General features: G+C 44.4%; 1 long non-coding RNA gene across 1 annotated transcript in view; it reads right to left on the reverse strand.

Annotated features, from left to right (window-relative positions):
* Positions 1-24475, reverse strand: part of LOC118890025 — a 39655-nt gene extending 15180 nt beyond the window's left edge. Inside the window, exons 1-3 of the long non-coding RNA XR_005018664.1 lie at positions 24249-24475; positions 18235-18361; positions 17310-17419 (exon numbers count right to left, since the gene is read on the reverse strand). This is a non-coding gene — a long non-coding RNA (uncharacterized LOC118890025). The remainder of the gene's footprint in view (positions 1-17309; positions 17420-18234; positions 18362-24248) is intronic.
* Between the last annotated feature and the right edge of the window lie 1789 nt (positions 24476-26264).

Here is a 26264-nt window from a genome sequence, read left to right on the forward strand (position 1 = left end):
ATAATACTAAGTTACAATAATCAAGACAGTATGGTACTGGCACAAAAACAGAAATATAGATCAATGGTACAGGATAGAAAGCCCAGAGATAAACTCACACATATGGTCACCTAATCTATGACAAAGGAGGCAAGAATATACAATTGAGAAAAGATAGCCTCTTCAATAAGTGGTGCTGGGAAAACAGGACAGCTACATGTAAAAGAATGAAATTAGAACACTTCCTAACACCATACATAAAAATAAACTCAAAATGGGTTAAAGACCTAAATGTACGGCCAGATACTATAAAACTCTTAGAGGAAAACATAGGCAGAACACACTTTGACATATAATCGCAGCAAGATCTTTTTTGACCCACGTCCTCGAGTATTGAAAATAAAATAGTAACGGGACCTAATTAAACTTAAAAGCTTTTGCACGGCAAAGGAAACCCTAAACAAGACGTAAAGACAGCCCTCAGAATGGGAGAAAATATTTGCAAGTGAAGCAACGGACAATAGATTTATCTCCAAAATACACAAACAGCTCATGCAGCTCAATATCAAAAAAACAACCCAATCAAATAATGGGCAGAAGACCTAAATAGACATTTCTCCAAAGAAGACATACAGATGGCCAAGAGGCACATGAAAAGATGCTCAACATCAGTAATTATTAGAGAAATGCAAATCAAAACTACAATGAGGTATCACCTCCCACTGGTCAGAATGGCCATCATCAAAAATTCTACAAATAATAAATTCTGGAGAGGGTGTGGAGAAAAGGGAACCCTCTTGCACTGTTGGTGGGAATGTAAATTGATACAGCCACTATGGAGAACTGCATGGGCATTCCTTAAAAACCTAAAAATAGAACTTCCTAGGGGCTTCCCTGGTGGCGCAGTGGTTGAGAATCTGCCTGCTAATGCAGGGGACATGGGTTCGAGCCCTGGTCTGGGAAGATCCCACATGCCGCGGAGCAACTGGGCCCGTGAGCCACAACTACTGAGCCTGCGCGTCTGGAGCCTGTGCCCCGCAACGGGAGGGGCCGCAATAGTGAAAGGCCCACGCACCGCGATGAAGAGCGGCCCCCGCACCGCGATGAAGAGTGGCCCCCACTTGCCGCAACTAGAGAAAGCCCTCACACGAAAACTAAGAGACCCAACACAGCCATAAATAAATAAATAAATAAAGTATTAAAAAAAAAATAGAACTACCATATGACCCAGCAATCCCACTACTGGGCATATACCCTGAGAAAACCATAATTCAAGAAGAAGCATGTACTACAAAGTTCATTGCAGCACTATTTACAATAGCCAGGATATGGAAGCAACCTAAGTGTCCATCAATAGAGGAATGGATAAAGAAGATGTGGTACATATATACAATGGAATATTACTCAGCCATAAAAAGGAATGAAATTGGGTCATTCGTAGAGACGTGGATGGACCTAGAGACTGTCATACAGAGTGGAGTAAGTCAGAAAGAGAAAAACAAATACCGTATGCTAACACATATATATGGCATCTAAAAAAAAAAAGGTTCTGATGAACCTAGGGGCAGGACAGGAATAAAGACACAGATGTAGAGAATGGACTTGAGGACACAGGGAGGGGTAAGGGTAAGCTGGGACGAAGTGAGAGAGTGGCATGGACATATATACACTGCCAAATGTAATACAGATAGCTAGTGGGAAGCAGCTGCATAGCACAGGGAGATCAGCTCAGTGCTTTGTGACCACCTAGAGGAGTGGGATGGGGGGGTGGGAGGGAGACGCAAGAGGGAGGGGATATGGGGATATATGTATACATATAGCTGATTCACTTTGTTATACAGCAGAAACAAACACAACATTGTAAAGCAATTATACTCCAATAAAGATGTTAAAAAAAAAAAAAGGTGTTGTTGTCCATAGTACGTTAAAGTAAAATACAGGTCCCATGACTGACTTTATAATCAATCCGTTCTTAAATAAAATTCCCTATGAATATAGCAATCATTCTTTCATTCATTATTTCAGATCATGTCTTAACAAAAGTTTAATATATACCCGGGTTCCACTAGGCCTAGATGGAGTTTAGCAAGTGAAAGTTACATGGATCCAATCCTTGTGGAACTGAAACCCATCTCATAGGGTTATCAGAAACTGGTAACTAATAGAAATTCTTGAGTTTGTCTCAGAGAACAGCAGATAAGGGAACAGCTTGTTTAAAACCCTCCTCTTGTAACATGCCTTCACCGTCAAGCTCGCATTCATTGTTCCTGCGAATTGCATACCCTGAAAGCTTCCCATAGCTTAGACAATATATTACAAGACTCCTTTAACCACCGCCTGTAGATAACTCCTCTGACAGATGGGTCACTATAGTAATGGTTGGTTGTTTTTTTCAGGTCATGAATCTAGTCTTGCTCTGTTCAAACCAGACAAGACCCTCAAACATTCAACTGGGTGTGTGCAAGTGCCCAGCAGATGACCATTTGAAATGAGGGGGCCAAAAGCTCCATCCTTAGCTCATGCTAATGCCACCATATTCTGAACATGCATCCCATGAACTAGCATGTAACAGATATGCCTGCACAGAACAGCGATAACCTCACATTTTTCCTGCCTTCAATCACCTTTCCCTTCACCTCCAACCTCCCTCTACTCTTCACCCCTAAATATCCCTGCTCCCTTCCCTTTGAAGTGATAGATCTCAAACTTGTTCTCCTGTCTCCTCCCTTGATTCCCTTGTAAATAAACCCTTTCTCTGCTGCAAACCTTGGAATCTTGGCATTTGCCTTGCTGATCATCGGGCAAATGAAACTGGATTGGTAAGAGAATGATGTAATTCATATTTGTGAGCATCTTAGATCAACATGCTGAGATCTCCAGAAGGTGACCATTAAGATGAAAGCAACAGTGATCATAAAGTTCTGTGAATTTCCTTTATATTTCCACTCACCTTTTCTGTATTTTATTGAACATTTTCTATTATCAGTTCCTTTACATGACCAGTGATGAACATAAGGGCATCATCATTTTTGAAAATCAAGAGCCAATGTACAGGGCTTCCCTGGTGGCACAGTGGTTGAGAATCTGCCTCCCAATGCAGGGGACATGGGTTTGAGCCCTGGTCTGGGAAGATCCCACATGCTGCGGAGCAACTAGGCCCGTGAGCCACAAACTACTGAGCCTGCGCGTCTGGAGCCTGTGCTCGGCAACAAGAGAGGCCGCGATAGTGAGAGGCCCGCACACCGCAATGAAGAGTGGCCCCTGCTCGCCGCAACTAGAGAAAGCCCTTGCACAGAAACGAAGACCCAACACAGCCAAAAATAAATAAAATAAATAAATTAAAAAAAAAAGAAAGCATATTGAAAAAAAAAAGAGCCAATGTACAGTGAATTGGAAATAAAGAGACAGAGTATAAGCTTCCACTGAAGAAAGAAAAAGAGGAGTTGAGTTTTTTAGATTCCACTTGTAAGTGAGAACATTTAAGTGAGAACTATTTAACTTTCTCTGACATACTTAACTTACCATCATGCCCTCAAAAGCCTTTCTTTTTGTGGAATATGGTAGAAATTTTTTCTTTGTATGGCAGATATATACACATTTCTATATATAGAGATAAATAGATGATAGATAGATTGGTTTCTATAAAGATATATCACATTTTCTCCACCCACTGAGGGACTCTTAGATTGTTTCCATATCTTGGCTATTGCAAATAATGCTGCAGTGAACTTGGGGCTGCAGGTATCTTTTTGAGAACGTGATTTCATTTCCTTCAATATATACCTAGAATTGGAATTGTTGGATCTTATGATAGTTCTATTTTTAATCTTTGGAGGAACCTCCATACTCTTGCACAGTGGCTGCACCAACTTACATTCCCAGCAACAGTGGCCAAGGTCTCCCTTTTCTCCACACCCTCCTCAACACTTGTTATCTCTTGTCCTTTTGATGACGTTTATTCTAAAAGGTGTGAAGTGATATCTCCTTGTGGTTTTGATTTGCATTTCCCTGATTAGTGATGCTGAGCATCTTTTCAGTACCTGTTGGCCATCTGCATGACTGTTTTGCCAGAAAGATATTTAATATGAATCCTGAGGTCAAAAACATGCAATCTCGGGATTAAAGTTTTACTGAGCTCTGACCACCACAGCAACTGTCAGCTCTACCCACCACCACAGCCTCCCATCAAGCCTCTTAGATAGCCTCAACCACCAGAGGGCAGACAGCAGAAGCAAGAAAAACTACAATCCTGCAGCCTGTGGAACAAAAACCACACTCACAGAAAGACAGACAAGATGAAAAGGCAGAGGGCTATATACCAGATGAAGGAACAAGATAAAACCCCAGAAAAACAATTAAATGAAGTGGAGATAGGCAACCTTCCAGAAAAAGAATTCAGAATAATGATAGTGAAGATGATCCAGGACCTCGGAATAAGAATGGAGGCAAAGATCGAGACGATGCAACAAATGTTTAACAAAGACCTAGAAGAATTAAAGAACAAACAAACAAAGATGACCAATACAATAACTGAAATGAAAACTACATTAGAAGGAATCAATAGCAGAATAACTGAGGCAGAAGAACGGATAAGTGACCTGGCAGACAGAATGGTGGAATTCACTGCTGCGGAAAAGAATAAAGAAAAAAGAATGAAAAGAAATGAAGACAGCCTAAGAGACCTCTGGGACAACATTAAACGCAACAACATTCGCATTATAGGGGTCCCAGAAGGAGAAGAGAGAGAGAAAGGACCAGAGAAAATATTTGAAGAGATTATAGTTGAAAACTTCCCTAACATGGGAAAGGAAATAGCCACCCAAGTCCAGGAGGCACAGAGAGTCCCATACAGAATAAACCCAAGGAGAAACACGCCAAGACACATAGTAATCAAATTGACAAAAATTAAAGACAAAGATAAATTACTGAAAGCAACAAGGGAAAAACAACAAATAACATACAAGGGCACTCCCATAAGGTTAACAGCTGGTTTCTCAGCAGAAACTCTACAAGCCAGAAGGGAGTGGCATGATATATTTAAAGTGATGAAAGGGAACAACCTACAACCAAGATTACTCTACCCGGCAAGGATCTCATTTAGATTTGATGGAGAAATCAAAAGCTTTACAGTCAAGCAAAAGCTAAGAGAATTCAGCACCACCAAACCAGCTCTACAACAAATGCTAAAGGAACTTCTCTAAGTGGGAAACACAAGAGAAGAAAACGACCTACAAAAACAAACCCAAAACAATTTAGAAAATGGTCATAGGAACATACATATCGATAATTACCTTAAACGTGAATGGATTAAATGCTCCAACCAAAAGACACAGGCTTGCTGAATGCATACAAAAACAAGACCCATATATATGCTGCCTACAAGAGACCCACTTCAGACCTAGGGACACATACAGACTGAAAGTGAGGGGATGGAAAAAGATATTCCATGCAAATGGAAATCAAAAGAAAGCTGGAGTAGCTATACTCATATCAGATAAAATGGAGTTTAAAATAAAGAATGTTACAAGAGACAAGGAAGGACACTACATAATGATCAAGGGATCAATCCAAGAAGAAGATATAACAATTATAAATATATATGCATCCAACATAGGAGCACCTCAATACATAAGGTAACTGCTAACAGCTATAAAAGAGGAAATTGACAGTAACACGATAATAGTGGGGGACTTTAACACCTCACTAACACCAATGGACAGATCATCCAAAATGAAAATAAATAAGGAAACAGAAGCTTTAAATGACACAATAGACCAGATAGATTTAATTGATATTTATAGGACATTCCATCCAAAAACAGTAGATTACACTTTCTTCTCAAGTGCGCACGGAACATTCTCCAGGATAGATCACATCTTGGGTCACAAATCAAGTCTCAGTAAATTTAAGAAAACTGAAATCATATCAAGCACCTTTCTGACCACAACGCTATGAGATTAGAAATGAATTACAGGGAAAAAAACGTAAAAAGCACAAACACATGGAGGCTAAACAATACGTTACTAAATAACCAAGAGATCACTGAAGAAATCAAAGAGGAAATCAAAAAATACCTAGAGACAAATGACAATGAAAACACGACGATCCAAAACCTATGGGATGCAGCAAAAGCAGTTCTAAGAGGGAAGTTTATAGCTATACAAGCCTACCTAAAGAAACAAGAAAAATCTCAAGTAAACAATCTAACCTTACACCTAAAGGAACTAGAGAAAGAAGAACAAACAAAACCCAAAGTTAGCAGAAGGAAAGAAATCATAAAGATCAGAGCAGAAATAACTGAAATAGAAACAAAGAAAACAATAGCAAAGATCAATAAAACTAAAAGCTGGTTCTTTGAGAAGATAAACAAAATTGATAAGCCATTAGCCAGACTCATCAGAAAAAAGAGGGAGAGGACCCAAATCAATAAAATCAGAAATGCAAAAGGAGAAGTTACAACAGACACCGCAGAAATACAAAGCATCCTAAGAGACTACTACAAGCAACTCTATGCCAATAAAATGGACAACCTGGAAGAAATGGACAAATTCTTAGAAAGGTATAACCTTCCAAGACTGAACCAGGAAGAAGCAGAAAATATGAACAGACCAATCAAAAGTAATGAAATTGAAACTGTGATTAAAAATCTTCCAACAAACAAAAGCCCAGGACCAGATGGCTTCACAGGCGAATTCTATCAAACATTTAGAGAAGAGCTAACACCTATCCTTCTCAAACTCTTCCAAAAATTGCAGAGGAAGGAACACTCCCAATCTCATTCTATGAGGCCACCATCACCCTGATACCAAAACCAGACAAAGATACTACAAAAAAAGAAAATTACAGACCAATATCACTGATGAATATAGATGCAAAAATCCTCAACAAAATACTAGCAAACAGAATCCAACAACACATTAAAAAGATCATACACCACGATCAAGTGGGATTTATCCCAGAGATGCAAGGATTCTTCAATATATGCAAATCAATCAATGTGGTACACCATATTACCAAATTGAAGAATAAAAACCATATGATCATCTCAATAGATGCAGAAAAAGCTTTTGACAAAATTCAACGCCAATTTATGATAAAAACTCTCCAGAAAGTGGGCATAGAGGGAACCTACCTCAACATAATAAAGGCCATATATGACAAACCCACAGCAAACATCATTCTCAACGGTGAAAAACTGAAAGCATTTCCTCTAAGATCAGGAACGAGACAAGGATGTCCACTCTCACCACTATTATTCAACATAGTTTTGGAAGTCCTAGCCACGGCAATCAGAGAAGGAAAAGAAATAAAAGGAATACAAATTGGAAAAGAAGAAGTAAAACTGTCACTGTTTGCAGATGACATGATACTATACATAGAGAATCCTAAAAATGCCACCAGAAAACTACTAGAGCTAATCAATGAATTTGGTAAGGTTGCAGAATACAAAATTAATGCATGAAATCTCTTGCATTCCTATACACTAATGATGAAAAATCTGAAAGAGAAATTAAGGAAACACTCCCATTTACCACTGCAACAAAAAGAATAAAATACCTAGGAATAAACCTACCTAGGGAGACAAAAGACCTGTATGCAGAAAACTGTAAGACACTGATGAAAGAAATTAAAGATGATACCAACAGATGGAGAGATATACCATGTTCTTGGATTGGAAGAATCAATATTGTGAAAATGACTATACTACCTAAAGCAATCTACAGATTCAATGCAATCCCTATCAAATTACCAATGGCATTTTTTACAGAACTAGAACAAATCATCTTAAAATTTGTATGGAGACACAGAAGACCCCGAATAGCCAAAGCAGTCTTGAGGGAAAAAAACGGAGCTGGAGGAATCAGACTCCCTGACTTCAGACTATACTACAAAGCTACAGTAATCAAGACAATATGGTACTGGCACAAAAACAGAAACATAGATCAATGGAACAAGATAGAAAGCCCAGAGACAAACCCACGCACCTACGGTCAACTAATCTACGACAAAGGAGGCAAAGATATACAATGGAGAAAAGACAGTCTCTTCAATAAGTGGTGCTGGGAAAACTGGACAGCTACATGTAAAAGAATGAAATTAGAATACTCCCTAACACCATACACAAAAATAAACTCAAAATGGATTCGAGACCTAAATATTAGACCGGACACTATAAAACTCGTAGAGGAAAACATAGGAAGAACACTCTTTGACATAAATCACAGCAAGATCTTTTTTGATCCACCTCCTAGAGTAATGGAAATAAAAACAAAAATAAACAAATGGGACCTAATGAAACTTAAAAGCTTTTGCACAGCAAAGGAAACCATAAACAAGACGAAAAGACAACCCTCAGAATGGGAGAAAATATTTGCAAACGAATCAACGGACAAAGGATTAATCTCCAAAATATATAAACAGCTCATTCAGTTCAATATTAAAGAAACAAACAACCCAATCCAAAAATGGGCAGAAGATCTAAATAGACATTTCTCCAAAGAAGACATACAGATGGCCAAGAAGCACATGAAAAGATGCTCAACATCACTAATTATTAGAGAAATGCAAATCAAAACTACAATGAGGTATCACCTCACACCAGTTAGAATGGACATCATTGGAAAATCTACAAACAACAAATGCTGGAGAGGGTGTGGAGAAAAGGGAACCCTCTTGCACTGTTGGTGGGAATGTAAATTGATACAGCCACTATGGAGAACACTATGGAGGTTCCTTAAAACACTAAAAATAGATTTACCATATGATCCAGCAATCCTACTACTGGGCGTATACCCAGAGAAAACCATAATTCAAAAAGACACATGCACCCCAACGTTCACTGCAGCAGTATTTACAATAGCCAGGTCATGGAAGCAACCTAAATGCCCATCGACAGACGAATGGATAAAGAAGTTGTGGTACATATATACAATGGAATATTACTCAGCCATAAAAAGGAACGAAATTGAGTCATTTGTTGAGAAGTAGATGGACCTAGAGACTGTCATACAGAGTGAAGTAAGTCAGAAAGAGAAAAACAAATATCGTATATTAAAGCATGTATGTGGAACCTAGAAAAATGGTACAGATGAGGCAGTTTGCAGGGCAGAAGTTGAGACACAGATGTAGAGAACAGACATATGGACACCAAGGGTGGAAAACTGCGGTGGGGTGGGGATGGTGGTGTGCTGAATTGGGCGATTGGGATTGACATGTATACACTAATGTGTATAAAAGTGATGACTAATAAGAACCTGCAGTATAAAAAAACAAACAAACAAAACAACTAATACTAAAGTTTCACTGGGTTATTTGTATGGAAATATGTTAATATAAATGTTTCAGACATTACATGAAATTTCTAAAAATCTTACATGTTCTGGTATAATGTTATAAGTTATAATTCTAGTTATTACTTTAAAATGTATATCTCAGAAATAACTAAATTTCCCTGTCAACTGCATTATTATGAACTTTCATCAAATCTTTAACCGTGGTCATTTTTACGTCTTTTGTCATTTACAGACAGTTCTGGGTGTACTCTGATGCTTTTGCAAATATGTTCCTATAAAAGGGTTTCATCTTCAACGAACTCATGGAAAAGACTCTGAGAAGTACAGGTTTCTGGTAACGGATTGTACTGCTGAACTGAATGAATAAGCATTTTCAGAATTCTAATGAAAAACTGATGAACTCATAAAAGTGCTAACAGAAGATCAAGATGAAAAAAAAATTAATTACATGGGACTGAGTGAACTGATGAGGATGATTATAATTTTTGTGACTTTCTGTTTGAATTAAAAAAAAAATCCCACAAGGACTCAGAGGCAAAGAATATGCAAATCAATTTTCACTGCAAAGTAAAGGAGCTGTTACAGTGGAGGATTACTGGACTGAATGTCTATATTATGACATAGTATGAGTGTGTTTCGTGTTTGGTAATTGCAATCATTGTTGCTTTTGTTGTGGTCATCCATTTACAATGCTTGGTGTCAGTCTATCTCTTGTAAAAATAAAATACAGTGTGTGTGTGTGTGTGTGTGTGTGTGTGTGTGAAAAAATAAAAAAAATAAAAAATAAAAATAAATGAGAAAGTTAGCAAGGCTGATAAACACAAAATGATCTTACAAAATTCAACAGCATTTCAACAATACTAGGCTAGAGTATAATGTATGTCATAAAGTTGATATTTTAAATGGTATCTGGAAATCAACCTAACAAAGAATAAAAGAAAAACAAAAATTACAACTCTATTAAAATACATTAAAGATTTGAATAAATACAGTTATAAGCAACTGTTTTGTTTGTAATAGTGTATTTGCTTTAACATAGCTTTTTGCCCTCAAATTAATCTATATAGCCAATGTTATCCCAATCAAAATTTAAGCTGGCACTTTTGATAAACTCAACTAATTTAGTTTTCAATGAATGTGGGAGGGAAAATTTCTCAAAAAGCTAAATCAATTTTGAAATGAGGAACAAAGAGGGCATGTCCTGGACACAGTTAACGGGCAATGTCAATATCTATTCCACCTTCTTTCTGGAAAAAAGAAAGCAATGGCTACCCTCCTCAGAATCATTTGCCACCAATATTGAAGCTGCAAATTAGATGCTGTGCAAAGTGCGAAGAGGCCTTTTTGTGGCTCTTCTTCTGAAAATCAGGCTCACAGACAGAAAGCTTCTCTGCATCAACATTCTGGTGTCCATTCTCAAGCCACAGATATTATTGGTGGGGAATTTTTGAATGTAGAATCACTCTAGAAGTCTCTTTGGCAGAGGTAGCTGCCCTTGGTCAATTCTGTAGGGTGAAGGTATGTTTATAAAGAGGCCTAACCTTAAACCCACAACTTCAGCCATTCCAATGATCTTGTAAGCACCAAATTCTTTACATTAAAATCCATATTACTCAAAAAAAAAAAACCAAAACAACAACACAAGACCCGTGTATATGCTGTCTACAAGAGACCCACTTCAGACCTAGGGACACATACAGACTGAAAGTGAGGGGATGGAAAAAGATATTCCATGCAAATGGAAATCAAAAGAAAGCTGGAGTAGCAATTCTCATATCAGACAAAATAGACTTTAAAATAAAGACTATTACAAGAGACAAAGAAGGACACTATATAATGATCAAGGGATCGATCCAAGAAGAAGATATAACAATTGTAAATATTTATGCACCCAACATAGGAGCACCTCAATACATAAGGCAAATACTAACAGCCATAAAAGGGGAAATCGACAGCAACACAATCATAGTAGGGGACTTTAACACCCCACTTTCACCAATGGACAGATCATCCAAAATGAAAATAAATAAGGAAACACAAGCTTTAAATGATACATTAAACAAGATGGACTTAATTGATATTTATAGGACATTCCACCCCAAAACAACAGAATACACATTTTTCTCAAGTGCTCATGGAACATTCTCCAGGATAGATCATATCTTGGGTCACAAATCAAGCCTTGGTAAATTTAAGAAAATTGAAATCGTATCAAGTATCTTTTCCGACCACAATGCTATGAGACTAGATATCAATTACAGGAGAAGATCTGTAAAAAATACAAACACATGGAGGCTAAACAATACACTACTTAATAACGAAGTGATCACTGAGGAAATCAAAGGGGAAATCAAAAAATACCTAGAAACAAATGACAATGGAGACACGACTACCCAAAACCTATGGGATGCAGCAAAAGCAGTTCTAAGAGGGAAGTTTATAGCAACACAAGCCTACCTCAAGAAACAGGAAACATCTCAAATAAACAACCTAACCTTGCACCTAAAGCAATCAGAGAAAGAACAAAAAAACCCCAAAGTTAGCAGAAGGAAAGAAATCATAAAGATCAGATCAGAAATAAATGAAAAAGAAATGAAGGAAACAATAGCAAAGATCAATAAAACTAAAAGCTGGTTCTTTGAGAAGATAAACAAAATTGATAAACCATTAGCCCGACTCATCAAGAAAAAAAGGGAGAAGACCCAAATCAATAGAATTAGAAATGAAAAAGGAGAAGTAACAACTGACACTGCAGAAATACAAAGGATCATGAGAGATTACTACAAGCAACTCTATGCCAACAAAATGGACAACCTGGAAGAAATGGACAAATTCTTAGAAATGCACAACCTGCCGAGACTGAACCAGGAAGAAATAGAAAATATGAACAGACCAATCACAAGCACTGAAATTGAAACTGTGATTAAAAATCTTCCAACAAACAAAAGCCCAGGACCAGAAGGCTTCACAGGCGAATTCTATCAAACATTTAGAGAAGAGCTAACACCTATCCTTCTCAAACTCTTCCAAAATATTGCAGAGGGAGGAACACTCCCAAACTCATTTTACGAGGCCACCATCACCCTGATACCAAAACCAGACAAAGATGCCACAAAGAAAGAAAACTACAGGCCAATATCACTGATGAACATAGATGCAAAAATCCTCAACAAAATACTAGCAAACAGAATCCAACAGCACATTAAAAGGATTATACGCCATGATCAAGTGGGGTTTATTCCAGGAATGCAAGGATTCTTCAATATACGCAAATCAATCAACGTGATACACCATATTAACAAATTGAAGGAGAAAAACCATATGATCATCTCAATAGATGCAGAGAAAGCTTTTGACAAAATTCAACACCCATTTATGATAAAAGCCCTGCAGAAAGTAGGCATAGAGGGAACTTTCTTCAACATAATAAAGGCCATATATGACAAACCCACAGCCAACATCGTCCTCAACAGTGAAAAACTGAAAGCATTTCCTCTAAGATCAGGAATGAGACAAGGATGTCCACTCTCACCACTATTATTCAACATAGTTTTGGAAGTCCTAGCCACGGCAATCAGAGAAGAAAAAGAAATAAAAGGAATCCAAATTGGAAAAGAAGAAGTAAAGCTGTCACTGTTTGCAGATGACATGATACTATATATAGAGAATCCTAAAGATGCTACCAGAAAACTACTAGAGCTAATCAATGAATTTGGTAAAGTAGCAGGATACAAAATTAATGCACAGAAATCTCTTCCGTTCCTATACACTAATGATGAAAAATATGAAAGTGAAATTAAGAAAACACTCCCATTTACCATTGCAACAAAAAGAATAAAATATCTAGGAATAAACCTACCTAAGGAGACTAAAGACCTGTATGCAGAAAATTATAAGACACTGATGAAAGAAATTAAAGATGATACAAATAGATGGAGAGATATACCATGTTCTTGGATTGGAAGAATCAACTTTGTGAAAATGACTCTACTACCCAAAGCAATCTACAGATTCAATGCAATCCCTATCAAACTACCACTGGCATTTTTCACAGAACTAGAACAAAAAATTTCACAATTTGTATGGAAACACACAAGACCCCGAATAGCCAAAGCAATCTTGAGAACGAAAAATGGAGCTGGAGGAATCAGGCTCCTTGACTTCAGACTATACTACAAAGCTACAGTAATCAAGACAGTATGGTACTGGCACAAAAACAGAAACATAGATCAATGGAACAGGATAGAAAGCCCAGAGATAAACCCACGCACATATGGTCACCTTATCTTTGATAAAGGAGGCAAGCATATACAGTGGAGAAAAGACAGCCTCTTCAATAAGTGGTGCTGGGAAAACAGGACAGGTATATGTAAAAGTATGAAATTAGAACACTCCCTAACACCATACACAAAAATAAACTCAAAATGGATTAAAGACCTAAATGTAAGGCCAGACACTATCACACTCTTAGAGGAAAACATAGGCAGAACGCTCTGTGACATAAATCACAGCAAGATCCTTTTTGACCCAGCTCCTAGAGAAATGGAAATAAAAACAAAAATAAACAAATGGGACCTAATGAAACTTAAAAGCTTTTGCACAGCAAAGGAAACCATAAACAAGACAAAAAGACAACCCTCAGAAAGGGAGAAAATATTTGCAAATGAAGCAACTGACAAAGGATTAATCTCCAAAATTTACAAGCAGCTCATGCAGCTCAATAACAAAAAAACAAACAACCAAATCCAAAAATGGGCAGAAGACCTAAATAGACATTTCTCCAAAGAAGATATACAGATTGCCAACAAACACATGAAAGAATGCTCAACATCATTAATCATTAGAGAAATGCAAATCAAAACTACAATGAGATATCATCTCACACTGGTCAGAATGGCCATCATCAAAAAATCTAGAAACAATAAATGCTGGAGAGGATGTGGAGAAAAGGGAACACTCTTGCACTGTTGGTAGGAATGTATATTGATACAGCCACTATGGAGAACAGTATGGAAGTTCCTTAAAAAACTAAAAATAGAACTACCATACGACCCAGCAATCCCACTACTGGGCATATATCCTGAGAAAACCGTAATTCAAAAAGAGTCATGTACCACAATGTTCACTGCAGCTCTATTTACAATAGCCAGGACATGGAAGCAACCTAAGTGTCCATCATCGGATGAATGGATAAACAAGATGTGGCACATATATACAATGGAATATTACTCAGCCATAAAAAGAAACGTAATGGAGGTATTTGTAGTGAGGTGGATGGAGTTAGAGTCTGTCATACTGAATGAAGTAAGTCAGAAAGAGAAAAACAAATACAGTATGCTAACACATATATATGGAATCTAAGGAAAAAAAAAAAAAGGTCATGAAGAACCTAGTGGCAAGACGGGAATAAAGACACGGACCTACTAGAGAATGGACTTGAGGATATGGGGAGGGGGAAAGGTAAGATGTGACAAAGTGAGAGAGTGGCATGGACATATATACACTACCAAACGTAAAATAGATAGCCAGTGGGAAACAACCGCATAGCACAGGGAGATCAGCTCTGTGCTTTGTGACCACCTAGAGGGGTGGGATAGGGAGGGTGGGAGGGAGGGAGATGCAAGAGGGAAGAGATATGGGAACATATGTATATGTATAACTGATTCACTTTGTTATAAAGCAGAAACTAACACACCATTGTAAAGCAATAATACTCCAATAAAGATGTTAAAAATAAATAAAATAAAATAAAATCTTTGGTTGAATCCATAGACTCTATAAATGTATTTACTGTCTATAAATTTGTGAGCGGCAGTAAGTGAAGAAATTAAATATGCTTCTTTGAAAGAAGCAAAAGGCCACAGAAAAATCCACTCAAGAAAGATATAATGAATATCTGCAATTTAAAAAGAAGCATTTTAAAAGTTGTTTGGGGCTTCCCTGGTGGCGCAGTGGTTGAGAATCTGCCTGCCAATGCAGGGGACACAGGTTCGAGCCCTGGTCTGGGAAGATCCCACGTGCCGCGGAGCAACTGGGCCCGTGAGCCACAATTACTGAGCCTGCGCGTCTGGATCCTGTGCTCCGCAACAAGAGAGGCCGCGATAGTGAGAGGCCCGTGCTCCGCGATGAAGAGCGGCCCCTGCTTGCCAAAACTAGAGAAAGCCCTCGCACAGAAACGAAGACCCAACACAGCCATAAATAAATAAATAAATAAAAATAATAAAATGACTAATACTCTAAAAAAAAAAAAAAAATGATTGCCCTCGACCCCAGTGACAGAGGCACCTTAACTGACCTAATGAGGCATCCATGGGTGAACATGGGCCAGGAGGAGCCACTCTGGCCATACTGTGAGTTGTTCTCTGACAAGGACCCAGGGGTGACAGTGGTAGTGGCTCTGGGCTTGAGGTGGGACCAGATCCAGGACTCAGGAACAGGTAGGAAGCATAACAGTGTGAGCTCAGAGGAATCCGAGGTGGGGGGCTGCACCATCACTGTGAGGCCCTCCCCTTCTGCTGACCTCAGCAGCCATGACGTTGAGCCTTCCCCAAGCCCTGGGGTGTCCATCGTGATACCCACATGGCTCTACCAGGAAGAAAGTGAGCAGCTGCAGGAGGACCAGGAGTCAGGGCAGAAGATCAGCGAGCCCGCAGTTTGGCAGCAAAACTCATGAAAAACACCCACCAGCCCGTGATTTTCAACTGATTCCTGAATTCCTTAATGCAATTTGTCTAATGGCCAGTCTCTCATAAAACCTGACCTCAGGGTAGAGGGGGGTCGGGTGCTGGGAGGGAGCCCTAGAAGGGGTGGGGCCGAGGCGTCCGGGTGGCTCCCCATAGCCTTGTCCACCTCCCAGAGCACCGAACACCGATCCTTAGCTGGTCACGCGGACGCCCAGGACTACAGAGTTCCCACCTCCGCTGCAGCAAGGCTGCTTGTGTGACCAAGCTCTCCCTCCAGGACAGGAAGGGAAGTGATTTGCACAACCTCTAGAATACGTCCCAGGAGAGAGAAGAAGGCCCTTTCTGCTTCTCCCTCTGTCCTGCCGCTGGGAACGTGAGCTCTGAGGTTGGAGCTCATCCTGCCCGTGTGGACGAGGCAACTCCGCTGGGTTGACAGGGCATCAGGGACAGAAGCTTCCTGGACCAGCTCTGGACTGTCTGCCTCCAGACCCAGCATGACGGATGCCAACTTCCGCTTGCCACTCTGCTGTGGCCCTGTGTTACAGCCGCTGAGCCTTATCCTAAGCAGGACTGCGGTCCTGGAGGGGACATTTCTTGTGGTTCCCTTGGGTCCGGCTGCTCCCAGGACGACAACTGTCTGACGTTTCCAGACCTCCCTTCCATGGGTGACAGCCAAGCTCAGCTCCAGCCCACTGTCCTCTCAGGGCACTTCTCTGGAAATCTAACGCAGGAAGACAGATGCTCCTGACTGAACAAATCAGGAGCTGGTACCTTCCAGGGGCCCCACTCTCTCTCCCAGACGCAGCTTGCTTTGAAATATGCTTCGCTGACTCTATCCCTGCTAATATCTGTAGATTCTAATCACATAACTCAGGGAACAGGCTGTCTCACGTGTGGTGTGACTTGATTATTGCTGGAAAGAAGAGTTTAGAACCGACAATTTCCCTGCTAAGCAGACAAGCACAAAAGCTTAATTTGAAAACCAACCAAATTCCACTCACGGTGCAAAGGCAGAGACTGGGACTTGGTCAAGCCTGGGCCTGAGCCCTCAGTTTGGGGAGACGGAGAGTTAGGACCTCACAGGTGTCTGGTCCTGTGCACGTGATTTTTATACACCTTCCACCCTGATGGAGCCTGTGATTTTATGGGAAAAGGAGTTCTAAAAATTAAATTATTAAACTTGACAATATTGTAAAAAGGTGTACAGTTCACTTATTCTTCATTTGTTTACTCTAAGTGTCTGCAAAGTGTCTCGTAGGCTGGTTTAAAATAGAATGTTTAGTAGAAAGTTTGAGGGTCAGTAAGGCCAGCAGGTCAGGAGACAACTGCCGCTGAAAAGAGACTTTCTACTCACAGTGTCGGAGGAGGGGGAGGACGCACCACGCAGGGAGCATGGGGAGGGCAGGAGGCGGAGGAGCCTGGAGCTGCGGACAGACAGACGGACAGGAGCCTTCATTGCAGCTTCTGTGGAGGGAAAGGCAGGTGGGGTGAGCAGGCGGAGGACCGGCCAGGCTGAGCAACGTCATGGGCTCTGGGCTGTAGGGGCCCCCAGCAGCCTGGAGCCTGACCCTGGGGGAGCAGGGCAGGTGGACAGTGGCTCAGGGCGTGAGTCCAACAGAGGAGGTGCTTGGTTTGTATTTGAAAAGTGGGTGCTGGGGGACTTCCCTGGTGGACCAGCGGTTAGCACTTGGCGCTCTCACTGCCGAGGGCCTGGGTTTGATCCCTGGTTGGGGAACTAAGATCCTGCGAGCCGCGAGATGCAGCCAAAAAAAACCCAAAAAAACTGGGCCCTAAAAGGACTCCTCCTGTGGGTGGGCGGGGGCTGACAAGGGGGGCAGGAGGCCAAGTCGAGGTGACACAGAACAGGGGGTGTCCGGCAAAAGCAAAGCACCAAGTTTACAGAAGGTAGAAACACGGTCCGTACAGGCTCAGCTCAAATGTCACCTCCTCAGAGGAGCCTTCCGTGCCTGCACAGTCTACCGGGACAGGCTCCCCAGCCCTCAGCCACTTCATTCTTGCACAGCGCTCAGGGCCGGCCCCCTGCTGCGCACCCAGAAGAAGGGTCCTCGCAGGGGCCACAGGCCCCGCATGACCTGGTCTCCCATCTCTCTCCCCCCGACCCTGCCCTCCTGACTTCCCCGAGTCCTGCATGTTCCCGCAGCACGTGGCCTTCTAACAGGCCGTGTGCTCACCGTGCACCTCTGTCAGTGCCGGGCCCGCTGCCCAGGTCAGTGCGGGCACACAGGGGGCTCAGCAAACAGTGAATCAACGGCTCTTACCATCGCCGCCTGGAACGTTCTTGTCCGTGGTCTCAGCGTCCACACACCCAGTGCACGTTCACTGAGGCCTTACTGTGTGCTGGGCGGGCTCCAGACACCTGGTCTCCATTCTCATGCAGCCAACAGCCTGGGGGGGTGAGACAGAGAAAAATAAGTAAAATATAGGCAAAGTCAGGCAGTGAGATGTTCCATGGAGAAAAATAAAGTCAGGCAGGACGCTGGAGCGAACTCCTGGAGGTGTTGAGGGAGCGAGCGATGCACAGGGAGAGAGTTCCCGGCTGAGGTGATGGCCAGTTCAAAGGCCCTGAGGCCACATTGGGCTGCAGGTCCGGAGTCTTAGTTATCCGTGTGGATTCTTAGTTTTCTCTCCAGTCTGCATGTTGCTTTTATTTATAATCCTTGGTTTCACCTTTCTTGCTAATTAACCTGAGTCTGGGTCACCACCTGTTGAGTGTAGCAAATTCTACCCCAGTGATTTAAAGTGGAAACAGGTGAATCCGGGTCAAGTCAGCACATGTTTACTGAGTGGCCTGCCTGGACCCAGCTGTGTCTGGCACCAGGCGGCTAAGTGAGCATGACGGTCTCTGCCCTGAGGACCCCAGTTAGTGAACATCCAGACGCCCTCAGGCCCGGTCTGCTGCCCCCCCGTCTCCTTCATCTGGGTCTCAAGCTCCCACGCTGACCTCAGTTGCACCTTCCTCCCCCACCTCCTTCAATTTTAATTTTTTTAACTTGGAAGCCGTGTCACGACGGTGCCCCTCAGTAGTGAGAAACTCAGTCACCACTTCAGCAGTGGGATCCACCTGTCGTGTCTGAGCTGAGACTGGACAGGATGGAAACACAGGATGTGGAGGAGGAGATGGCTCAGGGGCTGGGCCTCAGGGGCAGGCAGAGGGGAGATGGAGAGAGAGGAGGCGGTCACGGCAGGAGGAGGGGAGTCCAGGGGCTCCCAGGGTCACCTCCTGCTGCTCCTGCCTCAACACGGGAGCCTGTAGCCCACGCTGCATCACACCTGCAGGCCCTCACATGGCTGGGCCTCCAGCAGGAGCCCCTCTCCTCTACTCAACCAGCAGCAACTCCCTCACCCTTCAAGACCCTGCTCTTCTGAGGGCTCGTCCCTGACCCTGCCCGCCTGGTGCACCCGTCCCACTGTGACCCACTCACCCGCTCTGCATTCACCTCTCCTGGTTGTCACGGCCTGAGGATGACCTGACTCCCCGGGACATGGTCTGCTTCTCGGGACCAGCTGAGAGACCAGCAGATCTCGGTTATAAGCTCTAAGTCTGCGTGACCCTGGGCGAGTCCCTTATCCCCTGGGAGGCTCCATCTCTCACTGTAAAGGGGTCTGGCAGTGGCCACCCCACAGCGACAGTCAGCTGCTGGACCTGCCAGAGGAGGAGCAGGGCTGGGGGCCTGTGGCTGTGACCTTCAGGGCTGACCCTGGAAGCGGGCCTCGGCATGGCCAGGGTTTGCAGAAAGCCTGGGTGCAGCGATGCATGAGGGGGTGGGAGAAGGGCAGAGGTTAGGGGGCAGCTTTGGAGCCAGAAGACAGGGCATCCAGGGGATACTTTCCAGAGCCCCTGGCCCTGGGCCTCTCCCACTCCCACCCCTTCCTGGCTGCCTTCAGAGGACATGCGAGGAACCCCTCTTTTGAAGGCTACACTCAGCCCATTTATCCCACCCGCCCGGCGTTCATGGCAGGCTCCACACGACTGTGGCCCTCGTGTGCCTTGTGAAGCAATGAGGGCTAGAGGGAGGACTGCAAACTCAGATGTCTCCAGGGGCCAGGCAAGGAGAGGCTGGGGGAGGGCCCGGGCCCGTGGGAATCTTAGGGGGCGGTGGGGACTGTGACGAGCTGGGGACACAAGCTCCATCCAGAGTGGGCTCCCACTCAGCCCCAGAAGAGCTTTGCCCAGAGGGAACGTCACCCAGGAGGCCGGAACTTCTCACTTCATATCAAAACTAACAAACTAACAAAGCTAGAAGCCTGGGTTTTTGCCTGAAATCTTCTAGTTTTTAAATGTTAGAATTAATTTAAAAAATCTAGACTTGCCCCTGAGCCCTAGTTCAAGGCCCTTGGTTTAAGACCAAGGGTGGGCTGGGCAGCCACCCTGAGGCAGGGTCCACGCTGGATGCCCTGTCACTGCACAGCCCCTGTGCCCACATCCCCAGCCCTGCCCAGTGCCTCCTCATGGATGTTCAGGGGACAGCTTCATCCCCAGGAACCAGCCCCCCGGTCAGGGTATGGAGGGGACAGGGCTCTTCTGGGATTGCCCTTTCCTTCAGCAGATCTTCGGCAGCTGGAGCTTTGAGACCACTCGTGCATACACACACACTCATCCAGCCCTCTACCCACCAGACTAGGCTTGCCCTTCGTGCTGAAGAGCTGGAGTTGAGCTCCCCAAGAGGAGCAACCTTGTGCAGGAGAGTGAGTGAGCCTTCCCTGCAGCCCTAAACCTGTATTGAGCACCTGCTGTGTACTTGGTCCTGGCATGGGAGCTTGGGGCATGGGGGGAGTCTGGGCATCTGACCACAAGGGACCAAATAAACCAGATGAGAAGGCAGTGGTGTCAAGGGCTTCAAGGAGGAAGGAGAATACATCTGATGGGGAGGAGAGGTCAGGTGACTGGGGTGGCCTTGGAGCATCACCACCATGTGATCTGGGGGAACAGGGGACAGGTGTGCTTGGTGGAACAGCATGCACAATGGCTCAGAAGGTGTGGGGAGTAGAGGGATTGTACCTGTAGCAGGCCTCCTTCCCCCTTTCTCTGTAATGATGGGGCAGCTGATGAGAGCAGCTCTCAGTGAGCCCTCCTGGGGCCCTGTTACTAGTTCTCTACTATAGATGAGGACACTGAGGCACAGAGAGGGCAGGGGCCACCAAAGGTCACACAGCAGGACTTAGGGAGCCTTCCTGGGGTGGCTGTTACTAGTTCTTTCATACAGATGAGGACACTGAGCCAGAGAGAGGGACGGGGCCACCCAAGATCACAGAGCAGGGCCTTACTGAGTCCTCCTGCAGCCCTGTTACAAGTTCCTTATTATACATGAGGTCTCTGAGGCACAGAGAGGGCAGTGGCTGCCTAATATCACAGAGCAGGTTCTTAGTGAGCCCTCCTGGGGCCTGTTACAAGTTCTCTATTGCAGATGAGAACACTGAGGCACTGAGAGTTCACTGTCCTCCCAAGGTCTCAGAGCTCGGTCTTAGGGCACCCTTCTGGGAGGGGGTCCTGTTACTAGTTCTTTAATACAGATGAGGACACTGAGGCACACAGAGGGCACTGGCGCCCAAGGTCACACAGCAGGGTCTTTGTGAGTTTTCCTGGAGGCCCTGTTACTAGTACTCTGTTACAGCCAAGGACACTGAGGCACAGAGAAGGAGCAGGGAAGCCCTTCTATCACCCAGGCCCCACGGTCTGTGTCCTTCACGACCGGCTTTATGCTGCCAGCAGGGCTGCAGGCCTGGAGTGGACATGGAAGGCAGTTCACTGCAGCATTATTTACAATAACCAAGATATGGATGTAACCGAGCAGGACCCTATGGGGCCTTCCCAGGACAGACCCCTCCCCCATATTCTCTGCTGTAGTTCCTCTCTGAAGTAGCCAGATAATAGTATCTCATGTGTGTTTCCTGAGTTTTTCAGATGCTAAAAACCCCCACCAAGTGGAAAAAATTAACTACTTGATGATCATGAGCCCCCAGACCTACTGGCACCTAAGGACTGATAAAGTTAACCCCTGCGACACCTCACCATCGACCAATCAGAGAATCGTGTACAAGCTGATCACACACCCTGTGACCCCCGCTCCCTCACCTGGCCTTTAAAAATGCTTTGCTGAAACCCTTTGGGGAGTTTGGGATTTTGGGGGCATGAGCCACCTGTCTCCTTGCTGGCCCTACAATAAACCTTTCTCTGCTTCACACTCTGGTGTTTGTTTGTTTGGCTTCACTGTGCATCGGGCACATGGACTTGTGTTCAGTAACATGAAAACAACCTAGGTGTCCATCGACACATGAATGGGTGAAGAAAATGTGACATATATATATATATATATATATATATATATAAATTATATATATAATGGAATCTTACTCAGCCATAAAAAAGAAGGAAATCTTGCCATTTGCAACATGGATGGACCTTGAGGGCATTATGCTAAGTGAAATAAGTCAGATAGAGAAAGATACAACCTCACTTATGGAGTTGAAAAAATAAACCAAACTCATAGAAACAGAGAACAGGATGGTGATTATCAGAGGCGGGGTGTTGAGGGGGCTGGTGAAATGGGCGAAGAGGGTCAAAAGGCACAAACTTCCAGCTGTAAGATACACAAGCCCTGGGGATGTATGTACAGCAAGGGGACTGTGGTCAACATCACTGTGTTGTGTATGTGAAAGTTGCTAAGAGAGAAGATCTTCAAAGTTCTCATCACAAGAAAAATAATCTGTAGCTGTGTGTGGTGGTGATGGTAACTAAACTTATTGTGGTGATCATTTCACAATAGGTACATATATCAAATCATGATGCTGGACACCTAAAACTAACAGTGTTATGTGACAATCACATCCAATATCTATATCTCAGCAATCAGGGGTGAGAGCGTGGACAACCTGTTGCCGAAGCTGCGTTTGCTCTACAACAGCAGAGGGCTGTGAAATAATTTTTGGGAAAAGTGTGCCGACCCTGGCCTGGAAGACAGTGGTTTAGCAGCAACAACAGTGTGCCTGGGTGCACGCTCAGCCCAACCAGCCCCTGTGCTTTACCTGTCATCCCATTTAATCCCCTCCCCACCCTAAGAGGGAGAGACTTCAATATTCCCATTTTACAGATGAGAAAACGGAGGCCCAAGTGTTGGAGCCAGCTTTGAACCCGTGTTGTGATTTCAAAGTCACATCTTAACCCAGATTTCTAGAAGGTGGGGGCCCAGGCACTGGGGACCCTCCCTCTTCCACACTTAGAGTTGTGCTCCAGGGCCCACCATCCCAGAGGCTGCTGGATGAACACATTTAATCCACTATTCTGCACCCACTCAGCACTTGGCTGCTGCTCTCCTGCTGCTGCTGACACTTCAGCCGGCTGAGGTTGTACAGGTGACTCATCACCACCTGCCCACCCTGCCCTCCTGTGGGGCAGGGCCCTCCTTGCCTCGTTATTCTAAATCCTTAGCTCAAAAAATCTGCAGAACTGCATTAAAAGAGCCCTGCTCGCCTGTGTGGAGGCCTTGACAAGGGGAAGGGAGGGGAAGTTTTGGGGTGGCCTCTTATACTGAAGGGACATGAAAGGGACACTATTTATGTCCCTAATGGGACTCAATGTGAAGCTAAGAGCTTTGTCCCATAGAGAAATAAAAGCCCCCCACCCTTCACCTGTGAAAGCAACTCAGGCGCTATGGTACCCTGTCTGCCTGTCTGGCCCGTCCATATTTGGTCTGTGAACACCTCCGGGGCAGGCCTCTGCCTTCTCCTCTCTGTGTCCCCTGAGCCTGCACACCGTGGGCCTTCAGAGCCTCAGGGACCTCGCCCCACCCCCACCATGGCCAGAAACCTCCAGCCATCAAAATGCCTGTGGAGTCACTTTGGCCCAAGCACTGCTGGGTACCTTAGCCCCGTCTAAAGAACAAGCCATACCATGGGGCTTCCCCAGAGTTCAAGCAGCAGGATCTGGGGGTTCTGTCTGGCTCCACACTTCCTCACTGTAGCCCAGTTACCTCCCTTCTCTGAACCCCAGTCTTGTCCTCTAAACGGGGACATGGATTGCTACCTTAACGGGATTAATCCTGTGAGGACTAATTTGGGTGATCCTAGAATTTATAGCTGGCCCCAACAGATACCGCTTGAATCCATTCAGATCTCCAGATTAAACTGGAGTCTCCCAAGTGTTATCTGGAAGTTCTTCCGTGAAGCTAGACGAAACCGACACAGTTGCAGTTCCAGGGTCTCCACTTAGCCAGCTGGACAGAAAACCCAAAGTGGCTCAAACAGGCTAACAAACAAGCAGGAGAGAATGACTTACGTAACTAAGTCCACAGATAGACGGCTTCCGGCAGGGCTGCACCTGGAGCTCAGGGACGTCAGCAGGAACGGTCTCTCCCCGCCTCTGGGTTCTGCTTACTGGTGTCATCCTCACGCAGGCGGCTCTACCTTGATGGGAGCAAGACGGCCACCAACTGCCACAGGCTGAGGTCAAGTCCCCTGCAGCTGCCGCGGGCTGGCCTCATATCCCCGCCACTCCCAAGAGAAACGCAGCTTCTCTTTCCCAGGATTCCAGCACAAGGCCCCTCCCTGTGCCCTGATTGGTCAGTAGCCCACTCCTGAGCCAATCACGGTGGCCAGGGAGGATGGAACATGCTGATTGGCCAGGTCGAGGTCATGTGACCATCCTCTCCAGGAAACTTGCGAGCTGTTCACCGTTTGTGTGGGGTGGGAGACAGCGTGATGAGCAGAGAGCAGGGGTGAGGGACCCGCTGCTGCGTCCTCTGTGCTCAGTTTCCTGGGAGGTACCTGCTCACATCCTCCTCCCACACCCCTTTGTCCTCTGTTTACAAAAGAATTCATGATGCATTTCTTCTTTTCCCAAGCCCCGTTTCACCGACCAACACCAAAAAGGAGCAAGACTTCCTGTTTGAAGACGGGATTGGGGATCCCCTTCCAGACTCAAGGCTTGCTTTTTGCGTCCCGTTACAATCATTTATTCAGTCAACAAACATCCACTGAGCACCTACTACATGCTGCTATGGGTTCTCAGGACTGTTAGTTGTTCTGAGTAGTGGGTATCACCCAGGAGCCTCCAAAAGGGAACAAGTTTTGTCTGATGAAGCATCTGGAGGTGAGCTTCCAGTCCCACTCTGCCACCCACCGTGTGGCCCTGAGGAATTCCTCCTCCTCTCTGGGCTTCTGCTTTCTCATCTGAGGAGGCACTGGGGAAAATGAGGTCCTGGAGCCCCCTCAGCTCTGACATGCTGTGGTTGGGTATTAGAACATGTCTCTCCAGCTGAGTCAGCCGATGAGCACCATGGAAAATGGCCACAACTCTCCCACGGCAGAGCTGGGCTGAGATGAGTCCACAGTCACACAGCTGTGCATCTAAATCCTTCCCCTTTGTGGCTGCTGAGAGCACCCAGGGCAGAGGAGGATCAGCGCTTTCCGTGCCTGTGAAGACCCCCAGCTCTAGGTCCCTATGAGCTTGCCCAATGCTGCTGCTGCCCCAGAAAATCTTTTGGGGCATTTGTGATTCCCAAGTTCTCCCACTTAAAGTCAAGTTTGGGGCTCTCAAAAGGAAGTAGAGGGAGGCCACATGAAGGGGAGGAGAGGATGGTGTGGAGGTTCCATGGAGTCCATCCATCATCCACCTCCCTCTCTGCTTCCCTTTCTCTGTCACAGATGAAATTGGTCATGGCTCCCCGGAAGAACAGAGACCCCTGGTGTGTTGGTGGGGAAGTGAGGGATCCCTCAGAGGCAGGCTCAGCAGGGAGACTGTTTTCTTCTGGACGAGTCTAGTTTCTCTTCACTCTGAACATTTGGGGACGTGAATTAATACCCCTGGTCATTCTGTCACTTATTGTCAGGTCACCTTATTAATCCATTTGTTCCCTCCTTTATTTAGCTCATGCTTTTTTTTTTTTAAACCAGAAGGGCGATTTATGAGAAAACAGGGAACCTAAGAACAGGGAATGGATTAGCTGTCTTTCCAGAAGACTGGAGCTGCAGCTGGTGAGACATGAAGTCGCCAGGTTTGCTGTGTTTCTTCCACCCTCCTGGGGCCACATGGTCACTCACCTCTGCTTCCATTTGCACAGCACTAGGTCCTCCTGTCTTTAAGTCTATTGGTTTCTCTCCAGTTCCACCGCCAGGGCCCTGGTCTAAAGTACTATCCTTTGTCCTGGGAAAACTGAAATGACCTCCTAAAGTTTCTCCCCACATCCACTCTGCTGTTCTCACTACAGCCAGGGTGATTTATTAAAAATGGAAAATGTACTCAGTGGTTTTCCACTGCTCCTAAGATAAACATAAAAATCTTAAGCCTGGTGTG

The sequence above is a fragment of the Balaenoptera musculus genome, chromosome 2 (assembly GCF_009873245.2).
Source record: "Balaenoptera musculus isolate JJ_BM4_2016_0621 chromosome 2, mBalMus1.pri.v3, whole genome shotgun sequence".
Classification (NCBI taxonomy): domain Eukaryota; kingdom Metazoa; phylum Chordata; class Mammalia; order Artiodactyla; family Balaenopteridae; genus Balaenoptera; species Balaenoptera musculus.